The following is an 18,723-nucleotide window of genomic DNA, read 5'->3' as shown; positions in this document are numbered from 1 at the left end:
CGAAAACATATTTTTTTAAAAAATATAATATCTGATTGTAAGTAATGAGTGATATTTCCCTCATTAAATAACCTTACCATATGTGAGCTCAGTCAATGTTTTTTGTTCACTTTGTATTAAGTAAAATAGAAAATACATGAAAGGTACTTTTGACTAATCAAAACAAGGCTTTGAAATATTATTAGATAATGCAGTTAAACTGCAGGTATAAATGTTATGATAAGTTACAGGGGATTGACTACGCGCCAGATCTTGACATTGGATGTGATCAATTTTGAATAATCGGCGTTAAAGATGCTAAGCAATTTCTTGAATTATCCATTAAATATTTTTCTTCATATTGATTGCTGTTTGGTTTATCATATGCTAACAATTCCTTTCGTTATACAGGAAATATTCAACATCGTTAGAATAAATGTATATCTCGTAAGAAACGTAAAGGCATAATTTTGCAAAGTGCATGTACAGTACAAATGTGTCATATTTCTCACGACATTAAATGCGTCTTTATTTATTTACTTGTTCTGGGAAGTGTTCACAAAATTTTAATGTAGTCTGGTGATATTGGCACTACAAATTTTATTGATTAAATACAAATATTTCTTTCCTTACCTGATTATTAAACAAGTACAAGGTAAGGAAAACATACGAGACATCGTACATCTTCCTTTCATTGTTCGCTCACGGTTCTCGTTTGCGCTCCATTCGCGTTCTGTGTTCGCTCACCGCTCGCTCTGCGTATGTTCACCGTTCGCTTACCGATCAAGTGGGAAAGTAGACTGCAACAATCGACTATTTGACTTGTACATGCAATCTACGAAAAAAGTGTCCGCCACCTTGTCGTTTAAATCCAGGACTTAAACCTCTACTCGTAACCCAGCACTTCATTAACCTAATGTCAATTAAACAAAGAGGTACGACGACTCAAAATTAACTAGATTGGTTACTCTTACTTTATGGTATATCGATAGAGAGATAACAACTACATTAATTAGCATTCATTCCAAGACACAATTTCAAGACTTGAAGATCTATGATTTTGTATAAAAGGATATGGCGTATTAAAGTGGGTTCATTTAAAATTGATAGGGTTGGACCTGCCTCTTATTAATTTTCATTCTAAAATATCAACTGCAGATAGGCTATGTTGTCATGTATAACTATTGTTCTGGCGTCATGTTGCATAGCAACAGTTCATTGATTTATAAGTGTAAATCCATTAAATTCATTTTAATTATAATGATATTTTGGGGATAAATGGTGCAAAAATAGTTTCTATTTCACAATCTTTTATTTTGAATGCTCTTTAATTTTTCTAAATTATGTTCAATTAGAAACACTTACCAACAATACAAATATATCCTAGCAACCAATATATACCATAGCAACCGACCTTTTTCCATGATTGTTTTTAAAATTATGATCTTATGTACAATAGTTGATAAAGGGATCATGTTTTGAAAAATATTTCATAAGCAGCAAAAATAAAACTATATCATAACAACCAAAATATAGTATAGCAATCAAATTCCTCAACTGATTTTTTTTAAATTGTGGTCCATACAATTAATTACTTGAAGGATAATACATGTACATATGCTTTTTACATAACTCACATATACAGTTAAATACGCCTTAACGACAATATTATATCATAGCAACAATCTGGAATATACGGTGGTATATTTAGGACACAGAATTTTTTTTTTCAAAGATACTAGGCAAAAATTATCTCGTGCGCACGACATAATATCTTGTGCGCACGACTTATTATCTCGTGCGCACGACTTATTTTCTCGTGCGCACGACATAATATCTCGTGCGCACGACATAATATCTCGTGCGCACGACTTATTATCTCGTATTCTTATGTGTTTTTATCAGAAGGAATTGAACGACATCCAGCTTCTTTGAAATTTGCATCCGATTCGAAGGTCAAGAAACGAGCACGTACTCCATGGACGTCCAGTTATAATGTACACGTCACCAGAAGATTACGGCACCAGGGATTATTTGTGGCTGTCTAATGATCGGTTTTTAAATGCATGCAAAAATGAGTGTACTTTTAACCACCCTAATTTAAATACAAATGATCCGGATTTCGAGAGTATTTGTCGCATTCTAATGGAAGAAAATGGCTGGCAAATGCCAGACTGTGCTTCATCTGGCCGGGAACTGTATGGAAAACTAAAAGAAAAACTGTGGAGGTTGTTGTACTGATATAGAATTAAATCAGCCAATGTATCAATACAATTGTTTAAGTGAATGACAGATAGTGCGTTATGGATAATTGCAGACTGATATCATACATGTTTATGAGATTTTTATCGATATCAAGAGATACTAGTATGAAAAAAAGATATATGAAAGGAAGTGAAATTAATAAGTTGTCATAGGGCTTCAAATTGAAGAAAAGATAAAAGGCGATGCAAGGTTTCATCTTGCCGCTATCCTTAGGGCAGTCTCGCACATGCTTACTGACCGTGGGCCAACTCATTAAATTTTTCTTGTTTTTATGATTAATTTATGCCCTAATCCGATTGGCTTCTTCACACTTTTGTGAAGGAAATTTCTCCAATCGTGTTAATTCTTACGGATTTATCTTAAACAACTGCTTTTTTTTCATAACATGATCTTCGTTTTCATACCGAGTTTCACTTTCTCATTGTTGGATAATTCATTAAAATGAGAAAAGTTCAATGTGTTGGCTCACGTGTGCGAGACTGCCCGTGGGTTTCTAACGAAGATTTTTATAGGTTATATACAATGCTTACCCAATTCAAACGATTTCAATAAATACCAATAACTTGTAATCAATTTTTATAAGCCATTATTGGCCAATCCTGCTCCTGGGTCACTGGTCATTTCTCACTGTTTCTACTTTTAAAATTGTATGTGGCTGTAAAGTTTCCACATAACGATGATGTAATTTCCTCTTGTGACCGTATTATAAATTGAAAGTATACAACACAAGGATAATTACCTTGTTCATATACACCATATTCAGCGCAGTTTTTAACACACACACACACACACACACACACACTCGCACACACACACACACACACACACACACACACACACATACACACACTCTCTCTCTCTCTCTCTCTCTCTCTCTCTCTCTCTCTCTCTCTCTCTCTCTCTCTCACGCAATGAATGGGGAAAACCTGTATGTAAACCTGCAAATGCATAAGAGCACTAGCATACTGTTGTAAAGAAAGTATTAATGTTTAGTTACTGAGGACAAATTGCATGTACCAAATTAAATCGAAACTGACTGGTCTAACGGTTATGTAGCTAGGAAAGGGTTATAATCAAGCTTTTATATAGAAAACATGTGATAATAAGTCGTGCGCACGAGATAATAAGTCGTACGCACGAGATATTATGTCGTGCGCACGAGATATTATGTCGTGCGCACGAGATATTATGTCGTGCGCACGAGATAATAAGTTGCGCGCACGAGATAATAAGTCGTGCGCACGAGATATTATGTCGTGCACACGAGATAATAAGTCGTGCGCACGAGATATTATGTCGTGCGCACGAGATAATTTTTGCCTAGTATCTTTGAAAAAAAAAAAATTCTGTGTCCTAAATATACCACCGTAGGAATATGTAAAAATAAAACAATTAAATATTTTAAATCATCAGAGACTTATCATGTATGCCTTAGGCAAGATCAGGCAAATAATACTTCTTGGCATAAAAAAAAAAAATACTGAACAGTTATAATTTGTTTTAATTTTTTTTTTATACTTTTGGTGAAACAATGATATAAAATTATTAGATAGTTAAATATACACTGTATTATTCCCTAAAACATACATATTGAAGTTACACTCTAAAATAGCATAATATGCATACGTATATTTTTTTTCTATTTGAATTTTTCATTTCTTGATATTTTAATATATTTTTCATTTATCAAAATAATTGTGACAGCTAATAAAAGCATTTATTTAATAGATTGATAAGATAAATTCAATGAAACAAATTTTTAAAAAACCAATATACATGCAATTCATGCATTAAATATATTTTTCACCTTCTCTCTCTCTCTCCTTTCATGCAGAAAAACAACATTTTGCCTAAGATAAAACACATTAATTACAAAATAATATTCTGTTTAGAAATACCTCACTCCGTACATGTACGTATGTATTAATTAATCTATATAACCATTTTATCTCCAGTAATTGTACATACTGTTCCTTTATTACAAACTTGCATTCTGTTGGTGCGCAAGTAAAAACATGATTTGTTATCAGCTGTACGTAGATGAAGTGTCACGAAATTTGACCTCACCTCTGTCGTTAGCCTAGTGACCCTGCGTGATTTTAATTAGTGACGTAGACAGTAAAGGAAATTAAACCCTAATTAGTATGAGATAAACGGAACAGCTTAAATAGTATTATTTTATTTTTATCAAAATCACTGAAATGTGACTATATATTTGATCGGCCTCGCGAATATATACGTCATTTCTACTTGTTGGATAAAGCAAATACAAAAATTACATCAAATAAGATATCCTTTACTACACTAGAATGTACAATATATTGATTTGACTTTAAGGTGAATCGCTATACCAGCATTTTATAATATTGCTCGTTAAAGCATTCGAAAAAGAGATACAGGCTCTCTGTTGTGTTGTCTGGTTGTTTTATAAATACTGAAAATACGTATTTCAAATTCTAGTCATAGATTAATGCTGAGTAAAATCAGTATTATGTTTATATATATATATATATATATATATAGAGAGAGAGAGAGAGAGAGAGAGAGAGAGAGAGAGAGAGAGAGAGAGAGAGAGAGAGAGAGAAAAAAAAGTAAGAATCATAATTCGAACATATCTAAATACATGTGCAAATATGAAGAACATGTATTGACTATACATTGAATGTGACATAAGATTTCATTGAATGGGCAGGTATGCACTGCAGAACCATACATACAGGTTTATAATCTTATAAATACCGAACAGTTTCAAACCATTTAATTAAACGAACAAGTTTAGAACCGCATTAACGTATATAAGTTTAGAACCCCTCTACAAGTTAATCTGGAATATAAATCAGATTGTGTACACTGAACACAAGTGGTACATTTTATGTAAGTTTCAAATTATTTCATGATTTATTGTGAAGGAAGTTCATCAACATTTCATAATTAAAAGTAGATGACATATAATACAAGGAACGGTCGCAGTGACTCAGTGTTAAGAGTGGTCGCTTTGTTATGTTGAGGTTGTGGGTTGGAGACCCACTTGTATCTCAGCTGCGTCAAACTTAAGTTATAAAGATAGATAGCGACTATTCCTTCATCAAAAGCTTGGTGTTTAGAAGTGTGAGTCGCGGGTCTTTCGGACGAGACTTTAAATCCATGACGTGCATTGACACTATTTAGAACCTTCAGTGTTACGTCCCTTGGCGCCTTGCACATGTTTAAAGTAGTACAACAGCCATATATGGTGACGTCTTGATATGAGTGAAAAATTCTCGATTTGACGTAAAACAACTAAATAAAGGACCATAAAACAAGAGAAGATGTTTCAGGAATTCTCTGTGTTTTTCGATCTCAAGAAATTGGAAACAAGAGGCTAAGATTTTCAAAAATTTGTCAATTTTGGGCAGTTTTTGCCCCGCTCCTAAGGCCCTATGGTGTAGGAGTTCTGAAATTTACAGTTTTTGTGCCAAAGATTCTTCATACCAAATTTAAAATGGTAATGATAGTTATCAAGAAGTTAAAAATATTCTATTGTTTACACAACTCATAACTGACAATATTGACCCCACCCTTATACCCAGACCTCTACCGCTGGGATCATCAAATTTACAATTTTGATAAAGGACTACATGTACCCGTTCTTTCTAAATATCTATTTAGTTTCAATTTAGCATCAAAAGCACTAAAGAAGATGTTACCCAAGTGTTTTACACATAAACAATATATACCGAGTTTGGCCCCGCCCTGCGGTCAGAACCCCATACCTCGGGGATCCTGAAATTTACAAATTGTGGTAGAGGCCTTCTTGCTCTACATCACTATGCATTTAGTTTTTCTTATACATGTGCAGTTGTAAAGAGGAAGATTTTTGGAAATTGGTAAAATTTGGACAGTTTGTCCCACCCCTAATGCCCCATGGGTGCAAACGTTAAGAAATTTACAATTCATGCCCCCCCCCCCCCTATTCCCAAAGATTTTTCATACCAAATTTGAAAAGAATTGGAATGGTACTTATCAAGATTAAGTTTAAAATGTTCAGTTGTTAACGCACGACGGCGGACGCAGACTAATTACTCAGGTGACCTAAAAATACAAGCAAAAATCTCCATTAGCTTAATATATGGATCTGTATTAAACCTGTGTTAATCCATGAAAAAGGTCAAGATAACGAGCAGTGATTCATTTCACAATTCTATAAATACACAATCGAGAACGGGGCAAACAATGACACACTGGATACACCAGAGGTGGGATTAGGTGTAAGAAAAGTATTTATTCATGAATCGTAAAAAATGTCAACTGAAGAACATAATCTAACATGATATGGAAGAGATGAATAACAATTGTACTATATATACATGTATTCTGTAGAGTACGGAATCCTGATTTAAAAAAAAAAACCGCTGTAAACGAGACAATCTAATTTGACATCAAATATGCAATATAAATCTTAGAATGAGCAAACATTATATATAATGATCTCATTGTAAGGCCTATTTTGATTATGATTTGATTAAGCTAGATTCATTGTATGCAAGACATTATTTATTTCATCTCTATGATATGAAAGGTGAAGATAACGAACAGCGATCAATCTCATAACTCCTATAAGCAATACAAGATTGAGAGTTGGGCAAATACGGACCTCTTGAATGATGAAAGGTGAAGATAACGAACAGCGATCAATCTCATAACTCCTATAAGCAATACAAGATTGAGAGTTGGGCAAATACGGACCTCTTGAATGATGAAAGGTGAAGATAACGAACAGCGATCAATCTCATAACTCCTATAAGCAATACAAGATTGAGAGTTGGGCAAATACGGACCTCTTGAATGATGAAAGGTGAAGATAACGAACAGTGATCAATCTCAACTCCTATAAGCAATACAAAATACATAGCTGGGCAAACACGGACCCCTAGACATACCAGAGGTGGGATCAGGTGCCCAGGAGGAGTAAGCATCCCCCGCCGACCGGTCACATCCGCCGTGAGCCCTATATCTTGATTTTAAGTTAAAGGGAGTTATCCGTAGTCAAAATCAATATACCAAGAACGGCCTAACAATCAATATAAAACATCTGACAGCATTTGACCCAATGACAGGTTGTATTGGCAAACTAGATCGTTATAACGACCATAGAATTTGCGAAATGCTGATTTTAAACGAGATTGTTGAAACTTCTCCACCATCAACTTGTTTGTCAGTAGCTTGCCTCTATTTAAAAACTGGTCATATGCAGAACAAGTTCTTGCGTATCGAATCAGTTGAAATATATACACACCATATGCAGGTGATAATGGAATATTGCTAAATAAATAGGGGAAGTTGACGATGGAGAAGCTGAAATCATCCCGTTTGTGATAAAGTTGAGTTGTTAATTTACCGTTAATATCTACCTGTATTTTCAATAAGATATTAAAGTATGAAGCAGAAGTGGACGAGTCTGTTGTGTATTTTATTTCGAGTTCACAGTCATATATCCAATCGACATATGAATGAACATTATTATTGTTAATAGATAAAGCGTCGTCGATATTCTAAATGTGGAATTGAAGGCCACAACAAGAGATTTTTTTTCTCACGTAGTTTTTGAATAAATTCTACTTCATAAGAACATAAAGACAGGTCAGCTAACAAAGGAACACAATTTGTGCCCATGAGAATTCCAACAGAATGTTGGAAGACCTGATCATCAACGACTATGAAGATATTGGCAATGAGGAACTCCAGCATATTTTTTATTTCAACTCCAAAGTATTTGTGCTTGGAATCAGAGTGGTGTTTAACAAAGTAATTTTTGGATGACTGATCACTAGACATGCATATTTCCATTTTCCATTTTTGTTGAAGAAGCAACTGTCTATGATGTCAAAAAGTATAGTCTTTAATTTATCTTGAAGAATGGTCGTGTAAAGTCTTGAAGAGTCATACGTTTTGATGTTGTTGATTTGAGAAAAATTTCGAGATTTCAAATTTACAAATAGTTTTTTTTAGAATTCACATTTGGTTTACACTACTTATGGCATATGTAGTGGCACAGTATGTTTGAAGTTTCTCCTTCACAGTTGTTAAAATTTTCGTGAGGAGTAAAGATAGCGTCTTGGTAGAACATTTACTGGATCCAGCAATGTATCTTTGTATAAGGGTCTTTATGAAGGTTAGAAATCCAGTATAGGTACGGTAACTCATATTCATCCGACTCATTGACTGAGATATTAAATGCGTCTAAAACCGAAGCATGGTTTTGAAGAATTTCATCTTTTTTAAAAGGGCAGTTGGAGTATAAGTACGATTACCAAAAGTGGAATTAATGCCAAGTTCGTTTAAAATACAGTTGTAATAATGAGCCTTACAAACAAAGACAATGTTGTCACAAGTTTTGTCAGCTGGAACCAAAACATATTCCTCATGTAACCTATCTAATTCTTTTATCACTTCTGGTTTAATAAATACAGAAGGATAGATGGTACGTACTTTTATTTTGATGTGTCGAGATTTTAATTGTGAAATAATAGATAATATTCATCAAGTGGCCTCATAATCAAAGAGAGGAATGTAATTAAGAGGTTCATCCTGAAATTCATAATGAGGTCCAAGAGATTCAATCAATCGTAGATCAGTCCATTAAGTGTCTGGACAAGTAATTTGACGCAAGCTTAAAAGACAGCAGTAACGATAGAATGGAGAAATTTAGCCTTGGGAAGACCAGGCGACCGAGGATATTTAAAGCCTGGATCTACCAACATATGCTGATGTCTCGACTGCCTTCAGCGGCCAATACATTTACTAGATGCGGAATCCAATGTCACCAAAGCCAAGACTGGTGTCTACCCTCACAGAGACACTACCAGATACCAATTTATGATAATATACGCGATTACAACGCGGCCTAATTACATATCGCAATAAGTGCGCACCTATCATCAAGGGTTTTATTTAATAAAAGCCGAGTTTCATAAATGAATTTAATTTGCAATATACGAAATTGGGGGTATATAGAAAAAAGGGAAAGAAAAGTTAAATAAAACATTTTTAAAAGTACATGTAAATGTTATAAATATGAAACTTTTCTACTTTCTCTTCGCGAAAACAATTAACACGTGCGAAACAGAGACCGAGAATGCAAGGTGAAGATAACGAACAGTGATCAATCTCATAACTCCTACAAGCAATACAAAATAGATAGTTGGGCAAACACGAACCCCTGGACACACCAGAGGTGGGATCAGGTGCCTAGGAGGAGTAAGCATCCCCTGTTGACCGGTTACAACCGCCGTGAGCCCCATATCCTGATCAGGTAAACGGAGTAATCCGCATTCAAATCAGTGTGCCAAGAACGGCTTAACAATCGGTATGAAACACGTCAGACAGCATTTGACCCAATGCGAGGTTGTATTGACGAACTAGATCGTTATAACGACCATAGAATTTGCGAAATGCTGACTTCAATCGAGACTGTTGAAATCCCTGTACCATCAACTTGTTTGTCAGTAGCTTACCTCGATTTAAAAACTGACTATACCCAGAACAAGCTCTTGCATATCGAATCAGTTGAGATATATAAACACCATATGCAGGTGATAATGGAATATTGCTACATAAATGTGGGAAGTTGACGATGGAGAAGCTGAAATCATCCCGTTTGTCATAAAGTTGAGTTGTCAGTTTGCCGTTAATGTCTACTTTCAATAAAATATCTAAGTATGAAGCAGAAGTGGACGACTCTGTCGTGTCCTTTATTTCGAGCTCACAGGGATATATCAAATCGACATATGAATGAAAGCTATCGTTGTTAATAGACAAAGCGTCATCGATATATCTAAAAGTCGAATTGAAGGTCACAGCGAGAGATTTTTTCTTCTCACGTAGAAGTTTTTGAATAAATTCTGCTTCATATGAATATAAAAACAGGTCAGCTAACAAAGGAGCACAATTCGTGCCCATGGGAATTCCAACAGACTGTTGGAAGACCTGATCACCAAAGACCACGAAGATATTGTCAATGAGGAACTCTAGCATATTTTTTATTTCAACTTCAGAGTACTTGTGCGTGGAATCAGAGTGGTGTTTAACAAAGTAAGTTTTTGAATGACTGATCACTAGATATGAATATTTCCGTTTTCCGTTTTTGTTGAAGAAGCAACTGTCTATGATGTCAAAAAGTCTAGTCTTTAATTTATCGTGAGGAATGGTCGTGTATAGTGTTGAAAAGTCATAGGTTTTAATGCTATTGATTTGGGAAAAATTCTGTGATTTCAAGTTTACTAAAAGTTCTTTAGAATTATTTAGAATCCACATTTGATTAACACCACTTCTGGCATATGTAGTCGCACAGTAAGTTTGAAGTTTCTCCTTCACAGCTGTTAACATTTTCGTGAGGAGCAAAAATAGGGGCTTGGTAGAGCACTTACTAGATCCAGCAATGTATCTTTGTTTGTAAGGGTTTTTATGTAGTTTAGGAATCCAGTATAGGTACGGTAACTCATATTCATTCGACCCATTGACTGGAATATTAAATGTTTCTAAAACTGAAGCATGGTTTTGAAGAATTTCGTCTTTTGAAAGGGCAGTTGGAGTATAAGTATGATTACCAAAAGTGGAATTAATGCCAAGTTCGTTTAAAATACAGTTGTAATAATGAGCCTTACAAACAAAGACAATGTTGTTACTAGCTTTGTCAGCTGGAACCAAAACATATTCCTCATGTAACCTATCTAATTCTTTTATCATTTCTGGTTTACTAAACACAGAAGGATAGATGGTACGTACTTTTGTTATCATGTGTCTAATGCGGGATTTTAATATCCCTCTTATACTTTTAACCCATTCTGACAACGTATCAAGCTCTTCTTTTTCATATTTAGCCCATCGTCTGGCATAATCTTCGACAGAACTCATAATAGAGATGAAGTTCTGTCGCGAATTAAAAGACCGAGGGTCTCTGTATTTAGGACCTTTAAGAATAAGTGATTTGAGGTCAGGAATTGAAGTCGGAACAAGTCGCTGCCCTTCGTGCATTTGTGGAGGCAAGAGACATTTTTGCCTACTACCAACTGGCTATGGGAAAGTATGATTTCTCAGCCCGTGCCACTTCTTTCCGATGACCCCATCGCCATCTTTATGAACCTGCATGGAAGAGTTTGGTTTGTGGCAACGAACTTTGGCGGACATTTGGGTTAGAATACGGAGAAACGTGTCTGCAATAAGCACAGTGGATTACGTAGAAAGCAGACTCATTCATGAGGATATCATAAAAACTTTTAGGAAGGTCTTGTACAGAGAGTTGGGTAAAGTAGGTACACCGACCGAGAGATTAAGAAGACTGAGAAAAAACGAGAGACAAAATCCACAGAAATGGGAGCATAAGGGCCATGAACGAGATGGGAAACAACAGAAATAAAGTTGACATGAAACGACATGTGAATTGAACCGTTCAGGACCCAGTTCCTCCTTAGATCAGTCTATGACCTGCTATCAATTCCAACCACATCTGCAAATGGAATTTAATTGAGGAACCGTCATGCCAGCTGTGTTGACGACCCTATAATATGGCGTAGGTTCTGTCATCTTCTAAGATGGCCTTTATTCAGGTAATATATAGTGGGTGACTTGACTGGGTGTTGAAGGAACTCGTATACATGATGGAGGTCAAATATAGATAGAAAAGATGTACTGTTAACACGAGACCCAACATTCTGTTTATGATTATACTGTATTTACTTTCAAGAAATTATATTGAAAGTACGTAGAAAAACAAATATGGGCCTGTCATGACACTGCGATAATATGGCCCAAGTATATTACACACGCAAGTCAACAATAATCAAAAATATTTCAATACCACAATAAACGATTGGTTTTTCCAAATAGTGTTTAAATGAAAGCGCCCTGACCCTGGACAGAAGAAAAATGATAATGGTAGACCGGTGGGATGAGGCGTATTACTGAACGGAGGGAAAATATCAGGGACTTGCCAATGAAGTACTCAACAGAGACTAGAACGTGAAGGTCTGCACAGTAAAGGAAGGCTACCGAGGATTTCCAACACAGTCCATTGACTGATATGGGGATCAGAAGGAACACCAGACGGGCAAAATTACAGCCTGTTGCAGGTTTTAAGTCATCGAGCTGTCTATAGTGGAAGAGACATTGGACAAGCTGGAATTCATCAACAAACTGGAAGTTGATTTATCCAATCGCTAACTCCTTGTGTCCAGCTATTGATAGCTGGTTATATTAAGGTAACTTAGATTTACAAATGGTTTGTTGATAATAAAATTACGATGTTTCAGTGTGTTTTGTTTCGTTTCATACAAGCACTGGTCTTTTCAACTCGACATACCTTTAAATACTTATCTAGTCAAGAGAGACAACTACAAATGAATCATTGAAAATGAGTAAAGTCATTACTAAAGTATTCCACATTTAAGAAATAACATTCCAATTTTGTCTCTATCAATGACATTTACCTGATGAAAAATAAAGATTTGGAAAGAATTACTCTTTCACGGGATGTTACATGATGTGATTGACGTATGGATTGAGTGTTACGTCTAGATTTGTCACAGAAATTAAATTCATATCTGTATGTGAAAGTTAAGACGTCACAATATCCTTTTATAAATTTGTCAGAGGAACTTGATAAACATTGCTACATGTGTCATTCAGTCTGAAAAACAAACCACTAAAGTATTGAATTAATTACGTAAACATGAATCCGTGGCATTCCACTACATTATTTTTAAATAATTCACATTTAAAAAAAAAATTCACTTGAAGACTTCGAAATAATTCTTTGAATGTGGAACATTGAAAATATAATACATGAAATATAATTGCTCAAAGATGAATTAATTAATTGCGGATGATGTTGTTTTAAAAGATTAAATCCATCAATAGTTTATAATATTGTCATTAAATGAAATACAAAGCTTCTGGGGATAGATGTAAACATGAAAGAGCTTATTTTGACATATAAAACTAATTTTTAAGAAAGAGTTTTAAACCACAGTACAAAAATATCCATTTGATAAATACTGCCCCGACATTTATCATAAACAGGGGAAACGTCTCGCTGATTTGGGCTAATGTTTAATGTTTGTAAAATGGAAACTTTTGATTATCTAATTTTACCTCCTACGCAGTCATGGAAGATACTTTAAATGTTACATAATTCTAGTTTTCCATATATTAGACAACTTTTGAATATAACGTAATCAAAATGGATTAAAATTAAGATTCTACAAATGAATTTAAATGCGTGATTCTACATAATAAGCTCCACGGTGGCACGAGGCGTCCATCAGGAGAAGGGTGTTTATGTATGTAATCAGTGACTAGTACTTTTCTCGTCAGTCGTGATATTTTGGGGATCTGTCCGAATTTAATCAGTGACGTGTACTCTCGCCAGTCGTGATATTTTCGGTTAAAATTGAGCATTCCATGTCAAATATGTTTATTTCTCTTCTATTTCTAACTTTGTTTCCTCTCTCAAAATAATTAATTATACCATTTAAAACCAGACAGAGTATTTCAACATTTAGATTCTATTAATATATATTCTATTGACATACGAAATAAAACGTCACGTACAGTGTAGGTAATATTTAAATTTACACCGCATCTTTCTCATTGCCTCGCACAGAGTATGGATTTCTAGTCCCCCTAGACACCTGATCCCACCTCTGGTGTGTGCAGGGTCCGCTCTGCTCTTAATTTGTATTCTTTTTGGGATTTATGAGATTGATCACTGTTCCTTATCTTCACTTTTCATGCAAACGTTTTATCATTGAAATATCTAAACATTTTAGGACATGCAAAAATACGTCATAAATGTCCAAAAACAGTGCCCGGGTTTCTCTCGAATAAAATATGCATATACATGTTTTAGCTATAGTACAAAACAAAAACACATACCGAATTGTATAGTATGGATGTCTGGCTAATTGATGACTAATCGATGATGCACGACATTGAAGGATAGAGTCGGTACACTGCAAGCAACAAAATAAATGAAAATCAATCAGTACTCGGATCCAGAAAAAAACAACCCAGATTTATAACCGTTCTCTCGTATTTGACTTCAAACATCGGTTGTATCTGATGTGGATTTGAGGTTTGTTATGATTGATATAGATTCTAATTAATGATGGACCATACAAATTCCAACATAAAGCAACAATCGAAATGCTTCATTGAATTTGGGATACTGGAAATATCATGCGAGAAAGACCACTGCTTTATCTTAGATAATTCAGTTCGGATAATTTACATTCCTTTGCAGATCAAGTACATCAGCACTGTTATGGCAATTTTAGATGAAAAGTTTCTCGATGATCTATATGTAAATATGAAAAATATCAAAAGAAGCAATAAAACTATTTTGAGAATTATCCTGATTTCAAAAACACTTTAAAAACCATTGTGAAAAACATTATTTAGTCAAATTTATTTCTTTAAACACATTCCACGACAAAGGTTGCAAATAAGGAAAACTTTCGACTGGTTTAGGTTGATGCTTCATTAAAAAAAAAGAAGACACACATCATTTTGATTATTACAACTTAACCTCCTTCACAGCCTTAAAAGAAATTCTCATTGTCATATAACTACTTTCCATATATTGGACAGTTTTTATATACATTTGCATGTGATTTACATGTATTCAAAAAGTAAAATTAAATTCCTCAAATTTTATTTAAATAGTATCACTATAAATGCACGTATTAGAAAAATGACGACTGCATAAAACGTCCAGAAGATACAATAGTCGAATAGCATTTCAGCGATCCGTCCACATTTCAGCGATCCGTCCACGTCCTGTTCTTCTATCACGTGGGTATCCGGGTTAGAATAGGTCCTCAGTACCCCTTGCTTGTCGTATGAGGCGGCTAAATGGGGCGGTCCTTCGGATGAGACAGCAAAAACCGAGGTCCCGTGTCACAGCATTTGTGGCACGATAAAGATCCCTCCTTGCTCAATGACCATAAGCGCCGAGTATATGCTTAAATTCTGCAGCCCTTCACCGGCAGTGATGACGTCTCCATATGAGTGAAATATTCTCGAGAGGGACGTTAAACAATATTCCATCAATCATGTCCTGTTCTCGCAAGTCGTGATATTTTGGGATGCAGTTGAGGATTCTATGTCAAATTATTATCAGTTTTTCACTTTTATACTCTATTTGTATGTTTAGTTGTTTTTTGTTTCTTTCAACCTAGGACAATTATTCTATTGAAGATAACACAGACAGCTTTCAAAAATGAATATAAAGACATTTTCAAATGTGCATGTATTTTATTGACATGCGAAAGAAAACGTCGCCTAGGTAATATATAATAATGACACTACATGTACATCACATCCTTCTCATTGTCTGACACGAAGTAGTAAAACAACATTTCATCATCCAATTAATCATTTGAACGTTTTACTGCATATGAAAATTAACCATAAGCTTTTCGAGTAAAAATTACGCAGATCAACTAGATTAGAAAAATTACATCTAACAAACACACTCACCAAAGACATGCGTTCGGGCCTTTCGAGAACAATACAATTTTGAAGACTTATTTAAGATTTTAAAATACAACGCAGCAAAAAACTAGGGCATACAGGGTATTAACATTTTCAAAATGGTTATAATATCTGCATCATAAACTGAATTGTATATTTTCAAATCAGATCTCTAAAATTAGCATTTAAAGTTGCGTTTGGCACCACTTAAGCATAGGTATGCTGACACGTATATTCATAATTCATCTTCTTGTCTAATTAACACATATTAGTGATAGCATGGTGTAAGAAATATAAGTACTGGGGGTTTGGAAGATATTCTTTTCAAACATCAATTCTTGCGACAAAACCAAGATAGTGTTTCAATCCAAATTTCAAACCATTTCTTGTAATTTCAGAAACGAGATATCTTATCTTCGAAAACGTCATATTATTTGACTGTTTTGGGGGTTTTATATGAGCATAATCGAGCGATGTAGTGAAAATCATTATTATCATTGGTTGTGAAACAGAGCGCATGCGTAATCGGACAGTCTTCACTTACAGAATGTGTAGCAAGATATCGATAGTATCATTAAAATATTTGAGAATGTTGTCTGGTCACGCTTGTCCTCTATCATTTTTAAATTCAAAGGTCGGTGATCTCACGTCTCATGGGGATCCGGGTTAGAATAGATCCTCAGAACGCCTTGTTTGTCGTAAGAGGCGACTAAATGGGCCGGTCCTTCGGATGACACCACAAAAAACCCAAGCCCCGTGTCACAGCAGGTGTGGTACGATAAAGATCTCTCCCTGTTCAAAGGCAGTAGGCGCCTAGCATAGGCCTAAAATTTGCAGCCCTTCACCGGCAATGGTGACGTCTCCGTATTAGTGAAAGATTCTCGTAAGGAACGTTAAACAATATACAATCAATCAATAATCGATGGTATTCTGAACCTCTGTTTGCATTTTAAAACAAAACAATAATTTCTTATGTTTTATAGGGGCACACATGTATATGTATATCTATAGTCCAGCTGAAAATGGCGTTAAAATGGTCGGAAATTGTGCCATGCCTTTGCCATAGAGATATATTTGAAATTTCATATATACCACATGAATTTTCACAGTTGTATACATCTGGAAAGAAATATTCACTGTTTGATAAACTGCTTGATGTACAAATGTATATTGAATTAAAAGAAATAGACTCTTCTTTAAAGAAATTTAAATAAAAAGCATGAACAGTTGCAATTCCTCAACAAAGAACTGCGAACAATAGTATTGTTTTGCCGCCTACCTTTTGGCCAGCTTTTAAAAGTTAATATTTTAAAATGATTTTTTATGTCAATATAGATACAATATATTTAAATGAATTTTCATAAAAGTTGATTTATTTGATAAAACAAAGAGAGATAACTCTATAATTTAGGTTAAAATAACGTATTTCACTACAGAAACCAATGACAAACGGAAAATATTTTTAAAACATCTTTCCTCTCAGTGAAACAGATTTTCCTTTATACAGATATTATCGTGGTGGGGGGGGGGGGGGGGGGGGGGGATGATGTTTACAGACAAAACACGGAGATAATGTTCGCATGCATTAGGTTTTCTAATAAACAATGATTTATTTTTAAAATGAAGATTAACCATTTTCTACTCAATGATATAAAGTAATTTGACAAATTAAATGGTTATTTATTTATATCAATAAGCATTTTAAAATATATGACGTTTTAAAGCCTGATTTCAAGGAACAGATTTTTCTACCCCTAATCAAAATAAGTTGTAATCAAGAGAAATTTATTGGTTAACACTGGTATCAAAGTTGATAATTAATTACTAATGAATTTTACTTTGCATTAAAAAAAATCTCACAAGCAAAATTGCAAAGCTTTTAAGATATACAAGTTAAATATGTAGGCGGGAATACAGTTATGTAGTTGTTCACTACTTTATTAGGTAGTAAACAGACACCATTCAGTATATAAAATGTCACTTGAATGTTGCATGTTTGATTTTTGTATGTTGTTTTTCGTTTTTCACTCATGTAGCGACGTCACCAGATGTAGGTGAAATCGACTTGCGCATGATCCCCGAGGTTTCGTCATCGTGCTGACGCTTACCTTGACACGGGACCCCCGGCAGATTCGTGTCGGATGCTTGGTGAAGATATGTTATAATATTAAACTTTTTTATGGCAGGCAGAATTCTTGTATATACATGATGTACATACTGATATGTTTAAAGGTCATACTGCATAATATTTATGTTACGTTTAGTTAGTTTTTAGCATCATATTTGTGTAGAATTTTTCGTCGCTTATAATTACTTAAAGAATTACATTTTCAAACATGGCGTTTCTTTTATTAAATATTCACCTGCTTTCTCCAAAACTGAGCTTTGGCTCCTTGACAAGTAAACTAAGGAACATTAAAGATATGCTTGTATCAGCTAAAGTATTCCAACCAGCCATTTTATACGCCCGCAATACACGAGTCGTATTATGGAATGGTGTGGTACGTCTGTCAGCATCTTGTGAAGGAAATAAAATAAAACAGCACTTATATAAGGCTAGGGTCATCAAATTTAATACACATGTCCCCAATTATTAGAGAAAGAATCCTACTAATTTTTAGGACCATACTGAAGTCAAGGCTAAACTTACATGGGCACAACACGATGAAGACGTAGTACTAATAACATGATTGATTGATTGATTGAATATTGTTTAACGTCCCTCTCGAGAATATTTCACCCATATGGAGACGTCACCATTGCCGGTGAAGGGCTGCAAACTTTAGACCTATACTCGGCGCTTATGGCCTTTGAGCAGGGGGATTTTTATCGTACCACACTTGCTGTGACACGGGACCTCGGTTTTTACGGTCTCATCCGAAGGACCGCCCCATTATAGTCGCCTCTTACGACAAGCAAGGAGTACTGAGGACCTATTCTAACCCGGGTCCACACGGAAGAAGTAGCGCT

The 18,723-nt window shown here is 34.9% G+C and overlaps 1 protein-coding gene across 4 annotated transcripts in view; it reads right to left on the bottom strand.

Moving 5' to 3' along the window:
* Positions 1-18,723, bottom strand: part of LOC125683122 (gigasin-2-like) — a 56,841-nt gene that overhangs the window by 33,651 nt on the left and 4,467 nt on the right. For all 4 annotated transcript variants that reach the window (XM_056140370.1, XM_056140371.1, XM_056140369.1 and 1 more), the window contains exon 2: positions 14,155-14,231. The gene's annotated coding sequence lies outside the window, so the exon portion shown is untranslated. The remainder of the gene's footprint in view (positions 1-14,154; positions 14,232-18,723) is intronic.

Source organism: Ostrea edulis, chromosome 6 (assembly GCF_947568905.1).
Source record: "Ostrea edulis chromosome 6, xbOstEdul1.1, whole genome shotgun sequence".
Taxonomy (NCBI): domain Eukaryota; kingdom Metazoa; phylum Mollusca; class Bivalvia; order Ostreida; family Ostreidae; genus Ostrea; species Ostrea edulis.
This window is presented reverse-complemented; position numbering and strand designations above follow the sequence as displayed.